Source organism: Macrobrachium rosenbergii, unplaced genomic scaffold, assembly GCF_040412425.1.
Source record: "Macrobrachium rosenbergii isolate ZJJX-2024 unplaced genomic scaffold, ASM4041242v1 13917, whole genome shotgun sequence".
Lineage (NCBI taxonomy): Eukaryota > Metazoa > Arthropoda > Malacostraca > Decapoda > Palaemonidae > Macrobrachium > Macrobrachium rosenbergii.
The window spans coordinates 380890-396296 of record NW_027100728.1 but is presented as its reverse complement, the minus strand read 5'-3'; the positions used below and the strand labels follow the sequence as shown (position 1 = coordinate 396296).

Below are 15407 nucleotides of genomic sequence, written 5' to 3'. Positions count from 1 at the left end.
TTTGCTGCTTCTTTCCCATCAAATTTTGCTGCTTCTTTCCAACATTCCTACCTTTCAAAAATCTCCATCAAATTTCTCTGTATACCTTGTCTCTCCTTTAAATTTCTCAGCTTGTATGTCCAGTAAATTTCCCAATAAGTTGCATATGAAATAGCATATCTCCATCAAATTTTGCTGCTTCTTTCCCAACATTCCTACCTTTCAAAAATCTCCATCAAATTTCTATGTATACCTTGTCTCTTTTAAATTTCTCAGCTTGTATGTCCAGTAAATTTCCCAATAAGTTGCATATGAAATAGCATATCTCCATCAAATTTTGCTGCTTCTTTCCTATCAAATTTTGCTGCTTCTTTCCCAACATTCCTATCTTTCAAAAATCTCCATCAAATTTCTCTGTATACCTTGTCTCTCCTTTAAATTTCTCAGCTTGTATGTCCAGTAAATTTCCCAATAAGTTGCATATGAAATAGCATATCTCCATCAAATTTTGCTGCTTCTTTCCCATCAAATTTTGCTGCTTCTTTCCCAACATTCCTACCTTTCAAAAATCTCCATCAAATTTCTCTGTATACCTTGTCTCTCCTTTAAATTTCTCAGCTTGTATGTCCAGTAAATTTCCCAATAAGTTGCATATGAAATAGCATATCTCCATCAAATTTTGCTGCTTCTTTCCCATCAAATTTTGCTGCTTCTTTCCCAACATTCCTACCTTTCAAAAATCTCCATCAAATTTCTCTGTATACCTTGTCTCTCCTTTAAATTTCTCAGCTTGTATGTCCAGTAAATTTCCCAATAAGTTGCATATGAAATAGCATATCTCCATCAAATTTTGCTGCTTCTTTCCCATCAAATTTTGCTGCTTCTTTCCCAACATTCCTACCTTTCAAAACATTCCTACCTTTCATCTCCATCAAATTTCTCTGTATACCTTGTCTCTCCTTTAAATTTCTCAGCTTGTATGTCCAGTAAATTTCCCAATAAGTTGCATATGAAATAGCATATCTCCATCAAATTTTGCTGCTTCTTTCCCATCAAATTTTGCTGCTTCTTTCCCAACATTCCTACCTTTCAAAAATCTCCATCAAATTTCTCTATATACCTTGTCTCTCCTTTAAATTTCTCAGCTTGTATGTCCAGTAAATTTCCCAATAAGTTGCATATGAAATAGCATATCTCCATCAAATTTTGCTGCTTCTTTCCCATCAAATTTTGCTGCTTCTTTCCCAACATTCCTACCTTTCAAAAATCTCCATCAAATTTCTCTGTATACCTTGTCTCTCCTTTAAATTTCTCAGCTTGTATGTCCAGTAAATTTCCCAATAAGTTGCATATGAAATAGCATATCTCCATCAAATTTTGCTGCTTCTTTCCCAACATTCCTGCTTCTTTCAAAAATTCCTACCTCCAAAATCATCAAATTTCTCTGTATACCTTGTCTCTCCTTTAAATTTCTCAGCTTGTATGTCCAGTAAATTTCCCAATAAGTTGCATATGAAATAGCATATCTCCATCAAATTTTGCTGCTTCTTTCCCATCAAATTTTGCTGCTTCTTTCCCAACATTCCTACCTTTCAAAAATCTCCATCAAATTTCTCTGTATACCTTGTCTCTCCTTTAAATTTCTCAGCTTGTATGTCCAGTAAATTTCCCAATAAGTTGCATATGAAATAGCATATCTCCATCAAATTTTGCTGCTTCTTTCCCAACATTCCTACCTTTCAAAAATCTCCATCAAATTTCTCTGTATACCTTGTCTCTCCTTTAAATTTCTCAGCTTGTATGTCCAGTAAATTTCCCAATAAGTTGCATATGAAATAGCATATCTCCATCAAATTTTGCTGCTTCTTTCCCATCAAATTTTGCTGCTTCTTTCCCAACATTCCTACCTTTCAAAAATCTCCATCAAATTTCTCTGTATACCTTGTCTCTCCTTTAAATTTCTCAGCTTGTATGTCCAGTAAATTTCCCAATAAGTTGCATATGAAATAGCATATCTCCATCAAATTTTGCTGCTTCTTTCCCATCAAATTTTGCTGCTTCTTTCCCAACATTCCTACCTTTCAAAAATCTCCATCAAATTTCTCTGTATACCTTGTCTCTCCTTTAAATTTCTCAGCTTGTATGTCCAGTAAATTTCCCAATAAGTTGCATATGAAATAGCATATCTCCATCAAATTTTGCTGCTTCTTTCCATCAAATTTTGCTGCTTCTTTCCCAACATTCCTACCTTTCAAAAATCTCCATCAAATTTCTCTGTATACCTTGTCTCTCCTTTAAATTTCTCAGCTTGTATGTCCAGTAAATTTCCCAATAAGTTGCATATGAAATAGCATATCTCCATCAAATTTTGCTGCTTCTTTCCCATCAAATTTTGCATTCCTTTTCAACATTCCTACCTTTCAAAAATCCATCAAATTTCTCTGTATACCTTGTCTCTCCTTTAAATTTCTCAGCTTGTATGTCCAGTAAATTTCCCAATAAGTTGCATATGAAATAGCATATCTCCATCAAATTTTGCTGCTTCTTTCCCATCAAATTTTGCTGCTTCTTTCCCAACATTCCTACCTTTCAAAAATCTCCATCAAATTTCTCTGTATACCTTGTCTCTCCTTTAAATTTCTCAGCTTGTATGTCCAGTAAATTTCCCAATAAGTTGCATATGAAATAGCATATCTCCATCAAATTTTGCTGCTTCTTTCCCATCAAATTTTGCTTTCTTTCCCAACATTCCTACCTTTCAAAAATCTCCATCAAATTTCTCTGTATACCTTGTCTCTCCTTTAAATTTCTCAGCTTGTATGTCCAGTAAATTTCTCAATAAGTTGCATATGAAATAGCATATCTCCATTAAATTTTGCTGCTTCTTTCCCATCAAATTTTGCTGCTTCTTTCCCAACATTCCTACCTTTCAAAAATCTCCATCAAATTTCTCTGTATACCTTGTCTCTCCTTTAAATTTCTCAGCTTGTATGTCCAGTAAATTTCCCAATAAGTTGCATATGAAATAGCATATCTCCATCAAATTTTGCTGCTTCTTTCCCATCAAATTTTGCTGCTTCTTTCCCAACATTCCTACCTTTCAAAAATCTCCATCAAATTTCTATGTATACCTTGTCTCTCCTTTAAATTTCTCAGCTTGTATGTCTAGTAAATTTCCCAATAAGTTGCATATGAAATAGCATATCTCCATCAAATTTTGCTGCTTCTTTCCCATCAAATTTTGCGGTTTCTTTCCCAACATTCCTACCTTTCAAAAATCTCCATCAAATTTCTCTGTATACCTTGTCTCTCCTTTAAATTTCTCAGCTTGTATGTCCAGTAAATTTCCCAATAAGTTGCATATGAAATAGCATATCTCCATCAAATTTTGCTGCTTCTTTCCCATCAAATTTTGCTGCTTCTTTCCCAACATTCCTACCTTTCAAAAATCTCCATCAAATTTCTCTGTATACCTTGTCTCTCCTTTAAATTTCTCAGCTTGTATGTCCAGTAAATTTCCCAATAAGTTGCATATGAAATAGCATATCTCCATCAAATTTTGCTGCTTCTTTCCCAACATTCCTACCAATCAAAAATCTCCATCAAATTTCTCTGTATACCTTGTCTCTCCTTTAAATTTCTCAGCTTGTATGTCCAGTAAATTTCCCAATAAGTTGCATATGAAATAGCATATCTCCATCAAATTTTGCTGCTTCTTTCCCAATAACATTCCTCAAAAATCTCCATCAAATTTCTCTGTATACCTTGTATCTCCAGTAAATTTCTCAGCTTGTATGTCCAGTAAATTTCCCAATAAGTTGCATATGAAATAGCATATCTCCATCAAATTTTGCCATCAAAATTTTGCTGCTTCTTTCCCAACATTCCTACCTTTCAAAAATCTCCATCAAATTTCTCTGTATACCTTGTCTCTCCTTTAAATTTCTCAGCTTGTATGTCCAGTAAATTTCCCAATAAGTTGCATATGAAATAGCATATCTCCATCAAATTTTGCTGCTTCTTTCCCATCAAATTTTGCTGCTTCTTTCCCAACATTCCTACCTTTCAAAAATCTCCATCAAATTTCTCTGTATACCTTGTCTCTCCTTTAAATTTCTCAGCTTGTATGTCCAGTAAATTTCCCAATAAGTTGCATATGAAATAGCATATCTCCATCAAATTTTGCTGCTTCTTTCCCATCAAATTTTGCTGCTTCTTTCCCAACATTCCTACCTTTCAAAAATCTCCATCAAATTTCTCTGTATACCTTGTCTCTCCTTTAAATTTCTCAGCTTGTATGTCCAGTAAATTTCCCAATAAGTTGCATATGAAATAGCATATCTCCATCAAATTTTGCTGCTTCTTTCCCAACATTCCTACCTTTCAAAAATCTCCATCAAATTTCTCTGTATACCTTGTCTCTCCTTTAAATTTCTCAGCTTGTATGTCCAGTAAATTTCCCAATAAGTTGCATATGAAATAGCATATCTCCATCAAATTTTGCTGCTGCTTTCCCATCAAATTTTGCTGCTTCTTTCCCAACATTCCTACCTTTCAAAAATCTCCATCAAATTTCTCTGTATACCTTGTCTCTCCTTTAAATTTCTCAGCTTGTATGTCCAGTAAATTTCCCAATAAGTTGCATATGAAATAGCATATCTCCATCAAATTTTGCTGCTTCTTTCCCATCAAATTTTGCTGCTTCTTTCCCAACATTCCTACCTTTCAAAAATCTCCATCAAATTTCTCTGTATACCTTGTCTCTCCTTTAAATTTCTCAGCTTGTATGTCCAGTAAATTTCCCAATAAGTTGCATATGAAATAGCATATCTCCATCAAATTTTGCTGCTTCTTTCCCATCAAATTTTGCTGCTTCTTTCCCAACATTCCTACCTTTCAAAAATCTCCATCAAATTTCTATGTATACCTTGTCTCTCCTTTAAATTTCTCAGCTTGTATGTCCAGTAAATTTCCCAATAAGTTGCATATGAAATAGCATATCTCCATCAAAATTTGCTGCTTCTTTCCCAACATTCCTACCTTTCAAAAATCTCCATCAAATTTCTCTGTATACCTTGTCTCTCCTTTAAATTTCTCAGCTTGTATGTCCAGTAAATTTCCCAATAAGTTGCATATGAAATAGCATATCTCCATCAAATTTTGCTGCTTCTTTCCCATCAAATTTTGCTGCTTCTTTCCCAACATTCCTACCTTTCAAAAATCTCCATCAAATTTCTCTGTATACCTTGTCTCTCCTTTAAATTTCTCAGCTTGTATGTCCAGTAAATTTCCCAATAAGTTGCATATGAAATAGCCATATTTTGCTCCATCAAATTTTGCTGCTTCTTTCCCAACATTCCTACCTTTCAAAAATCTCCATCAAATTTCTCTGTATACCTTGTCTCTCCTTTAAATTTTTCAGCTTGTATGTCCAGTAAATTTCCCAATAAGTTGCATATGAAATAGCATATCTCCATCAAATTTTGCTGCTTCTTTCCCATCAAATTTTGCTGCTTCTTTCCCAACATTCCTAACTTTCAAAAATATCCATCAAATATCTCTGTATACCTTGTCTCTCCTTTTAAATTTCTCAGCTTGTATGTCCAGTAAATTTCCCAATAAGTTGCATATGAAATAGCATATCTCCATCAAATTTTGCTGCTTCTTTCCATCAAATTTTGCTGCTTCTTTCCCAACATTCCTACCTTTCAAAAATCTCCATCAAATTTCTCTGTATACCTTGTCTCTCCTTTAAATTTCTCAGCTTGTATGTCCAGTAAATTTCCCAATAAGTTGCATATGAAATAGCATATCTCCATCAAATTTTGCTGCTTCTTTCCCATCAAATTTTGCATTCCTTCCTACCTTTCAAAAATCTCCATCAAATTTCTCTGTATACCTTGTCTCTCCTTTAAATTTCTCAGCTTGTATGTCCAGTAAATTTCCCAATAAGTTGCATATGAAATAGCATATCTCCATCAAATTTTGCTGCTTCTTTCCCATCAAATTTTGCTGCTTCTTTCCCAACATTCCTACCTTTCAAAAATCTCCATCAAATTTCTCTGTATACCTTGTCTCTCCTTTAAATTTCTCAGCTTGTATGTCCAGTAAATTTCCCAATAAGTTGCATATGAAATAGCATATCTCCATCAAATTTTGCTGCTTCTTTCCCATCAAATTTTGCTGCTTCTTTCCCAACATTCCTACCTTTCAAAAATCTCCATCAAATTTCTCTGTATACCTTGTCTCTCCTTTAAATTTCTCAGCTTGTATGTCTAGTAAATTTCCCAATAAGTTGCATATGAAATTTTGCTCCATATCTCCATCAAATTTTGCTGCTTCTTTCCCAACATTCCTACCTTTCAAAAATCTCCATCAAATTTCTCTGTATACCTTGTCTCTCCTTTAAATTTCTCAGCTTGTATGTCCAGTAAATTTCCCAATAAGTTGCATATGAAATAGCATATCTCCATCAAATTTTGCTGCTTCTTTCCCATCAAATTTTATTGCTTCTTTCCCAACATTCCTACCTTTCAAAAATCTCCATCAAATTTTTCTGTATACCTTGTCTCTCCTTTAAATTTCTCAGCTTGTATGTCCAGTAAATTTCCCAATAAGTTGCATATGAAATAGCATATCTCCATCAAATTTTGCTGCTTCTTTCCCATCAAATTTTGCTGCTTCTTTCCCAACATTCCTACCTTTCAAAAATCTCCATCAAATTTCTCTGTATACCTTGTCTCTCCTTTAAATTTCTCAGCTTGTATGTCCAGTAAATTTCCCAATAAGTTGCATATGAAATAGCATATCTCCATCAAATTTTGCTGCTTCTTTCCCATCAAATTTTGCTGCTTCTTTCCCAACATTCCTACCTTTCAAAATCTCCATCAAATTTCTCTGTATACCTTGTCTCTCCTTTAAATTTCTCAGCTTGTATGTCCAGTAAATTTCCCAATAAGTTGCATATGAAATAGCATATCTCCATCAAATTTTTGCTGCTTCTTTCCCATCAAATTTTGCTGCTTCTTTCCCAACATTCCTACCTTTCAAAAATCTCCATCAAATTTCTCTGTATACCTTGTCTCTCCTTTAAATTTCTCAGCTTGTATGTCCAGTAAATTTCCCAATAAGTTGCATATGAAATAGCATATCTCCATCAAATTTTGCTTTTCCCATCAAATTTTGCTGCTTCTTTCCCAACATTCCTACCTTTCAAAAATCTCCATCAAATTTCTCTGTATACCTTGTCTCTCCTTTAAATTTCTCAGCTTGTATGTCCAGTAAATTTCCCAATAAGTTGCATATGAAATAGCATATCTCCATCAAATTTTGCTGCTTCTTTCCCATCAAATTTTGCTGCTTCTTTCCCAACATTCCTACCTTCAAAAATCTCCATCAAATTTCTCTGTATACCTTGTCTCTCCTTTAAATTTCTCAGCTTGTATGTCCAGTAAATTTCCCAATAAGTTGCATATGAAATAGCTATCTCCATCAAATTTTGCTCCATCATCAAATTTTGCTGCTTCTTTCCCAACATTCCTACCTTTCAAAAATCTCCATCAAATTTCTCTGTATACCTTGTCTCTCCTTTAAATTTCCAGCTTGTATGTCCAGTAAATTTCCTATAAGTTGCATATGAAATAGCATATCTCCATCAAATTTTGCTTGCTTCTTTCCCATCAAATTTTGCTGCTTCTTTCCCAACATTCCTACCTTTCAAAAATCTCCATCAAATTTCTCTGTATACCTTGTCTCTCCTTTTTAAATTTCTCAGCTTGTATGTCCAGTAAATTTCCCAATAAGTTGCATATGAAATAGCATATCTCCATCAAATTTTGCTGCTTCTTTCCCATCAAATTTTGCTGCTTCTTTCCCAACATTCCTACCTTTCAAAAATCTCCATCAAATTTCTCTGTATACCTTGTCTCTCCTTTAAATTTCTCAGCTTGTATGTCCAGTAAATTTCCCAATAAGTTGCATATGAAATAGCATATCTCCATCAAATTTTGCTGCTTCTTTCCCAACATTTTGCTGCTACCTTTCAAAAAAAATCTCCATCAAATTTCTCTGTATACCTTGTCTCTCCTTTAAATTTCTCAGCTTGTATGTCCAGTAAATTTCCCAATAAGTTGCATATGAAATAGCATATCTCCATCAAATTTTGCTGCTTCTTTCCCATCAAATTTTGCTGCTTCTTTCCCAACATTCCTACCTTTCAAAAATCTCCATCAAATTTCTCTGTATACCTTGTCTCTCCTTTAAATTTCTCAGCTTGTATGTCCAGTAAATTTCCCAATAAGTTGCATATGAAATAGCATATCTCCATCAAATTTTGCTGCTTCTTTCCCAACATTCCTACCTTTCAAAAATCTCCATCAAATTTCTCTGTATACCTTGTCTCTCCTTTAAATTTCTCAGCTTGTATGTCCAGTAAATTTCCCAATAAGTTGCATATGAAATAGCATATCTCCATCAAATTTTGCTGCTTTCTTTCCATCAAATTTTGCTGCTTCTTTCCCAACATTCCTACCTTTCAAAAATCTCCATCAAATTTCTCTGTATACCTTGTCTCTCCTTTAAATTTCTCAGCTTGTATGTCCAGTAAATTTCCCAATAAGTTGCATATGAAATAGCATATACCAGTAAATTTCCAATAAGTTTTATAAATCATCAAATTTTTGCTGCTTCTTTCCCAACATTCCTACCTTTCAAAAATCTCCATCAAATTTCTCTGTATACCTTGTCTCTCCTTTAAATTTCTCAGCTTGTATGTCCAGTAAATTTCCCAATAAGTTGCATATGAAATAGCATATCTCCATGTTTTCACTTCTTGTAACATTCCTACCATTCAAAAATCATCAAATTTCTCTGTATGACTTGACCTCAGCTTGTATGTCAGTAAATTTCCCAATAAGTTGCATATGAAATAGCCATTAACTTCACTATCTTGTACAATTAGCATAGCATGACTGACCAGCAAACAGTAACTTGCCTTACCTAGTAACTCAGCTACAAGTTCACAGCATTACAAGTAGTAACCAGTATCAGTAGCAGCTTTCAGTTCAGCTAGTATTCACAGCATTAGTAAGCAGAATTACTAGTTGCCTTTAGTTCATCCAGCATTCTCTTCTAGTGTAGCATTAGCAAGCAGTAATAGCCAGTAGCTAGTGTATATGGAAGTACTATTACTCAGCAGAAAGTATTAATGTCTCTCTCTCTTTCCAGGAGTAATTGAGGCTGGGGATCTCATCCCTGGCCAGTTGTGGAGGAGTTCATAAGGACCTTCCAACCTCTCCTACCCACTGCACCACCTGCCTTCTTGGCCCACTTCCACCTCAAAATTTGCACTATCTCCAAAAATTCATTGGAGATATCCTAACAGGCAACTCATGGCAACTGTCCATCCAGGGTATATATAGAAGGTGAACTCAAGGAGCCCCCATCAGTCTCTAGTGAGCTGTCACAGGAGTAACATGTCTCTCTGCTGGTGCTGTCTTGGGCAGCCAGTATTCTCTGTATATGATCTGTGATGTCTGTGTGACCTTTGGTTAAATAAAACACTCTAATGCAGTTTGCTTGTCATTCAGTACCTCATTGAATTACCATTCAGTTGATAATTTCAGGAATTTCACCATTCAATTCATCAGGAAAATTAAATAATTATGAATACTTGACAGTTTATTTAAAAAAGAACCTTTACAATAAGAGTAGCATTACAAAAAAGAACCTTTACAGTTGTGGAGTTCAATAAGAGTAGCATTACAAAAAGAACCTTTGAATAAGAGTAGTCCATTACAAAAAAGAACCTTTACAATAAGTTTAGCATTACAAAAATGAACCTTTACAAAGTAGAGTAAGATTACAAAAAAAGAAAACAAAACACTTGCATTTACAAATAAATGAGTTACAAAAAGAACCATAAGAGTAGCATTACAAACAAGAACCTTTACAATAAGAGTAGCATTACAAAAAAGAACCTTTACAATAAGAGTAGCATTACAAAAAAAGAACCTTACAAATAAGAGTAGCATTACAAAAAAGAACCTTTACAATAAGAGTAGCATTACAAAAAAAGAACCTTACATAAGGGTAGCATTACAAAAAAAGAACCTTACATAAGGGTAGCATTACAAAAAAAGAACCTTACATAAGGGTAGCATTACAAAAAAAGAACCTTACATAAGGGTAGCATTACAAAAAAAGAACCTTACATAAGGGTAGCATTACATTAAAAAACAACCTTACAGAAGAGTAGCATTACAATGTCAAATTTAGAGGGCCCATTCCAGACCCAAAACCACATTCCCCCCAAACCCAGCCAGGTCCAGTGCCAGATCCTGCCCAGCCAGGTCCAGGGCCACAGCTCCACCCCCACCCACCAAAAAAAAAAAAAAAAAAAAAAAAAAAAAAATTAAAAATTCTAAAATTTGATTAAATTTGAGTGTATAAGTTGAGGCGTCCAGAAAAGGTTTTTTTAACTGCCCTGGATTACCGGCATCTTATTTAGGTTTTGAAGGTTACCGGCGATCCTCTTGCCTCTCCTCGTTCTCTTGATATCACCTGGGTTCCTCTTTTGCTCTCTCTCTCTCTCTCTCTGGGTTGCAACATCAGGATCAATCTGTAAATAAAGACAAATAATATTACTACAACATTTCAATAAGGAAAACTACTAAAGTGTCATTACACTGAAAATAAAAACCATTATTACAACATTTCAATAAGGAGAGAGAGAGAGAGAAAGGCTGACCTTCAAATAAAATAAATATACAAATTACAGATATATCAATAGGAAAAGCAACTCTATATACTGTCCTAATACTGGAAGTTCAATAGAGAGAGAGAGAGAGAGACTAATTTTCATATGAAAACAAGAATACAGCAATATTTCTGTATATATACAGGACAGTTCAAAGTGTCTTTGAAAAAGACCAGAGAGAGAGAGAGAGAGAGAGAGAGAGAGAGAGAGAGAGAGAGAGAGAGAGAGAGAGAGAGAGAGAGAGAGAGAGAGAGAGCCCTTGTCAAGCACTCAGTGAATGGAAGATTCATGTTCAATCAAAAGGAACAACTAATTGTCTATAAATGAATATTAGTGTCCTGCTTAAACAGTTTTCAATAAATGAGCAAAAAGAGCTGTGTAAAGAGAGAGAGAGAGAGAGAGAGAGAGAGAGAGAGAGAGAGAGAGAGAGAGAGAGAGAGAGAGAGAGAGAGAGAGAGAGAGAGAGAGAGAGAGAGAGAGAGAGAGAGAGAGAGAGAGAGAGAGAGAGAATATTTGTGTCCTGCTTAAACAGTTTTCATATGCAACTTATTGGGAAATTTACTGGACATACAAGCTGAGAAATTTAAAGGAGAGACAAGGTATACAGAGAAATTTGATGGTGATTTTTGAAAGGTAGGAATCTTGGGAAAGCAGCAGCAAAATTTGATGGAGATATGCTACTTCATATGCAACTTATTGGGAAATTTACTGGACATACAAGCTGAGAAATTTAAAGGAGAGACAAGGTATACAGAGATATTTGATGGAGATTTTTGAAAGGTAGGAATGTTGGAAGAGTTGCAGCAAATTTTGATGGGAAAGAAGCAGCAAAATTTGATGGAGATATGCTATTTCACATGCAACTTATTGGTAAATTTACTGGACATACAAGCTGAGAAATTTAAAGGAGAGACAAGGTATACAGAGAAATTTGATGGAGATTTTGAAAGTGCTGCAGAATATTGGGAAAGAAGCAGCAAAATTTGATAGAGATATTATTTCATGTAAACTAATTTTCGGACATCTGCTTCTCAGGCACGATGCTTCAAGACTAACCTGAAAACTCGAGGAGTTTGATCATCTCCGAAGATTCCTTCAGGATAGCAATAATGCTCATGGATTGCCTCAGATATCGCCAGAAAATCTCTCAGGCACGATGCTTTCTCACATTCGAAATTCGAGCAAAGGTTTAATACTGCCACCAGAGAGGTCTCTTCGGATACACAATGTTCGCTGATTCTCACCCTCTGGCTGTTGTGTCCTTCTCAAGCACAATGCCGTTGACCACTGAAACTCGAGGAAAAGGTCTGATACCATTCCGAGCAGAGCTACAGAATGTTTTCGCGGATTGCCTTCAAACCCTCACAAAATACCTGACGCCGCTAAAACTTCCGCGCACCCATGCTCAAAGACTGGCCACCGAAACCCGAGAGCGTCACCGGCATTTCAGTCGTTGGGTCAATAAGCTTATGGATTGCTCAAACTCCTCAAAATACCTGACGTCACACTGGCATCAGCACGATGCCGTGTCCGCGTCCCGAGAAAGCGTTTGATACTACATTCGAGACTCCTTCAGAGCTAACACAATGTTCATGGATTGACTCAGTCCTCACAAAATACCTTAGCATTGGTTGATTAAAAATCTTCAGGCACGATGCTTCAAGACCTGAAAACTCGAGGAAAGTTTGACAGTTATCGGTTCTTCTAAATAGCAATACTGTTCATGGATGTCTCAGTCCTCACAAACATACACCAAAAATCTCTATCTTACGCTTCAAGACTACACTGAAACTCCAGGAAAGGTTGACACTGCCATTTCGAGACCCTTTCCAGACAGCACAACGCCATGGATTGTCTCAAACCACCTGACGCCATTGTGGCCTCCAGGCCACAGCTTCACATTGGCCCTGAGTCCTGAGAAAGCTGCTTGATACGCTACCTGCATTCTTCCATGCACAGTCGTTCATGATTGCCCTCAACCTCACAAAATGGGCCTGGAGGCCACTAAAAATACATCACTGAAATTCCGAGGAAAAGTTTGACATTGGTTGTCCCGAGAATTCTTCAGCAATGTCGTTCATGGACGCCCACAAAACAAGCCTGACGCCACACTGCAACTTCTCAGCACCCATGCTTTCAAGACAGCACTGAAAAACTCCGAGTGGCAGTTTGACACTACATTCAGCATTTCCAGTACAGTTACCACCATGGATTGCCGAACTCACACCTGACGCTGCACCAAAAATTTTCCTCAGGCACGATGCCAGAAGATCATCTCCGAAACTCGAGCTGATTACCAGCGCTCCGAAGACCCCAGACAGCACACGCTCATGGATCCCATCCTTCTACCTGACGTTACACCAAAACTTTCACTAACTCCGAAAACTCCGGCACAAAGACTCATTCTCTGTGTGATAGCTAACGCGAGCCACCAAACTCAAAGACCCATCTACACTGTGTCATTTTTCTGCGGTTACTCCATGCTCTCACATCAACTCCGAAAATTCGGGAGAGCCTGAGCCATCCCGAAGAACTCTTCCAGATAAAGCACACAGTTCATGATCGTTCCAACACCGTAAAATACCTGATCGCGCCACACTGCATCCTTCCTGCGCAAAGATGCTTCAAGACACCTGAAACCCGAGTGAAAGGTTTCGATACTACATTCGAGACCTTCACAGCAGTTACCAATGTTCATGGACACCCCAAACACCACAACACCCTTGACGTTGCTCACTAAAAAATTCTCAGCACGATGCTTCAAGATCAACCTGAAAAAACCCGGAGATACTACATTCGCTATTCTCCATATAATGCTCATGTGATTGCCTTTACGGGCCTGACGTTACAATTAAAATTCTCATATTGCGCCAAGACTGACTGAAAACCTGAGGAAAAAGGTTGATTACTTATGCCTTCAGTAATTCTCTGCATAACACCAAGGGATTGTTCAGCCCCTCACAGTCGGTTTCCGACATTACACTAAAAAAACTTCCTGCGCACCCATGCTTCAAGACCAACCTGAAACCCGAGAAAAAGCGTTTGGATACTACTCCGTCTCTTCCATACAAAGCACAATGTTCATGGATGTTCCCAAACACCACAAAATACCTGATAATTCTTCTTTCAGGCACGATGCTTTCAAGATCATTAAACGAGTGAAAAAGGTTTGATATCATTCAGAATTCTTTTCAGATAAAGGGCTGGCCGCTCATGGATTAAGCCCAACTCACAAATACCTTCAAATTGCCACTAAAAATTCTTTCTCTTTCGGCACGATGCTTTCAAAAGACTAACCCGAAAACCTGAGGAAAAGGTTTGATACTACATCTCGGCACCCTTCCATACAGAACAATGTTCGCGGATCGTTCAAACCCTCATTGTAAAATACCTGACGTTACACTGTAACGCCTTCAGGCACGATGCTTCAACTCGAATACCGAGAAAGCGTTTGACATTACACTGGCATTCTTCAGAGCTGCTAATAACATTCATGGATTGCTTAACCCTCACAATACTCTGACGCTGGCAGCCAGGCACAATGCTTCAAGACTAACCTGAAAATTCCAGGAAAAGGCTTGATACTACATTCTCCGAGATCTTCCAGATAGCACAATGTCATGATTGCTCAAACCTCACAAAATACCTGACGTTACTCGTGTCATTTTCAGGCACGATGCGCCAAAGACCAATCCCGAAAAATCCTGAGGAAACGTTTGATACGTATTCCTGAGACCTTCAATAGCACAATGCGCTCATGGATTGCCTCAAATCCCTAACAAAATACTCTGACGTTGCACTAAAAATCACCTCAGGCACGACAAGCTGAAGATTAACTCTGAAAACCTGAGGAAAAGGTTTGATACTACATTCTGAGATTTCATTCAGCACAATGTCATGGATTGTTCTAACCATCATTAAAATACCTGACGTTACATTCGTAATTCTTCCTCAGGCACGATACTTCAAGACTGGGTTCCGAAACCCGAGAAAGGCTTGATACTACATTTCGAGACCCTTCAAATAAAGCACAATGTTCATGGATGTTTCTCAAACTCCTCACAAATACCTGACGCTACACTTCAAAACACCGCTTCCTCAGGCACGATACTTCGACACCTGAAAACTCGAGAAAAAGGTTTGACATTACATCTTCAGAGCACTTTTCCATACAGCACAATGCCTTGATGGATTGCCTTCAAACCTCACAAAATACCTGACGTTAATTAAAATTCGCCTCAGGCACAGCTCAAGACTAACTCCGGAATACCTGAGGAAAAGGTTATTCCTGGCATCTCTTCCATAGCAATGGGTCAGTATGGATTGCCCCAAACCTCACAAATACCTTGACGCTACACTGGGTCAGGCACGATAAGCTCAAGACTCTGAAACTGAGGAAAGGTTTGATACTATTTCACATCTCTTTCATACAGCACACGCTCATGGATTGCTCCCCAGTCCTCAATAAAATACCTTGACGTTGGAGCACAAAATTCTGCCTTCAGGCACAGCTTCACACCAACCTGAAACCCGAGGAAAAGGTTTGATACTGCTGACTCGAGATTCTTCCAGACAGCAATAACGCATGGACTGAACTCCTTCACAAAATACCAGACACTGTACCCTTCCCCAAGCACGACAAGCTCAAGACCAACCTGAACCGAGTGAAAAG

General features: G+C 37.1%; 2 long non-coding RNA genes across 8 annotated transcripts in view; both read left to right on the top strand.

Moving 5' to 3' along the window:
• LOC136838091 (uncharacterized) overlaps window positions 1-10397 on the top strand; it is a 30431-nt gene extending 20034 nt beyond the window's left edge. The window contains exon 2 of the long non-coding RNA XR_010852860.1: window positions 10302-10397. This is a non-coding gene — a long non-coding RNA (uncharacterized lncRNA). The remainder of the gene's footprint in view (window positions 1-10301) is intronic.
• LOC136838088 (uncharacterized) overlaps window positions 1-15407 on the top strand; it is a 174848-nt gene that overhangs the window by 122952 nt on the left and 36489 nt on the right. The gene's annotated exons all lie outside the window — the stretch shown is intronic.